The following is a 1,325-nucleotide window of genomic DNA, read 5'->3' on the forward strand; positions in this document are numbered from 1 at the left end:
TTGGCTCCTGTCTGGCTCCCGGAAATGTCAACCCCAACCTTCCTGCTTTTGACTGACTTGTGGACTTGTCTAGTGGGTTCCTTTGAACCAGTGATTTTGCAAGCATGATTCATTTTAGTAGCAGATAGGATCGTAAACACACACTTACAACATGGCAATAGCCACAAGCAGAAATTCCTGATGAGGTCATGAAACTTCTCTCCTCTTGGCTCCTGTCTGGTTCCCGGAAATGTCAACCCCAACCTTCCTGCTTTTGACTGACTTGTGGACTTGTCTAGTGGGTTCCTTTGAACCAGTGATGTCGCTATGTTGATTATGGTTTAAATTGCGTAAGAGAATTATCAAACTTTTTCTTATTTTCTCCATTTCTTGATTGTTTTTTCTCCTGATGCAAAATAAACATAAATTACCTCAGAGATACTGGATAGATATTATTCCTCATGGTAACACTAGGAAATAGCCTCATTTAGGACAGTAAGTATTTCTAAACCTTTGTGGTACTTCAAATTCACTGGGTGCTATTTTTAAAATATCCGTGCCTGGTCTCTGCCCCAGATAGTTGTTATAATGGGGTATGATTGTGCAAATACAGGTGATTCTGTTGTGTAGTTGTGTTTGAGAACTTTTCCTCCAGAAACACTCCAGTGGATTATTCTCTATTCTATAAATTCCACACTTCTACAAATACACTTAAAAGTATTTTTTATTCTTTTATCACAGGCAAATTTATTTTTGTATTTTCCTAAATAGCTTATAAAATTCATAAGGGAAAATATATTTACTTTTGGAAACTCATTTTTGATTATTTCAGAACTGAAGATATTATTTGTGTCTTCCAGATATTTGGGAAAAAAATAAGATAAAATGATATCCAGAAAATAGTGTGTATATCTCATAATTCCAAAGTTAAGCTTCAGAAGTAAATGAACATATGATAAACAAATTGAAACCATAATATCTAAGAGGTTAATATGCCAAATATTGGTACCTTTATTATTACATTTTGGCATTTATAGGTATTTAACAGAACTTATATTTTTTAGTTATCAAAGAAATATATACACTTATTTTAAAGGTCAAATCATATATGATTATTTATAATGAAGACAAGACATACCTTTCTCTCCAGAAGTATACATTTTTAATCCTTTTAGATATTTGTTCCGATTATTATCTTAGAATTTCTAAATGATACGATGATGCTGTCAATTATTAATGGAGTATTTTTTGACATCTTCTATTTATTTTCTGCCATGATAGCAAGGATTTAACTGCCTTCTCTCTCCCATCATTTCCTCCATCCTTCCATTAAATTATATTATTAT

This window comes from Propithecus coquereli, unplaced genomic scaffold (genome assembly GCF_000956105.1).
Source record: "Propithecus coquereli isolate 6110/MARCELLA unplaced genomic scaffold, Pcoq_1.0 Scaffold40, whole genome shotgun sequence".
NCBI lineage: Eukaryota > Metazoa > Chordata > Mammalia > Primates > Indriidae > Propithecus > Propithecus coquereli.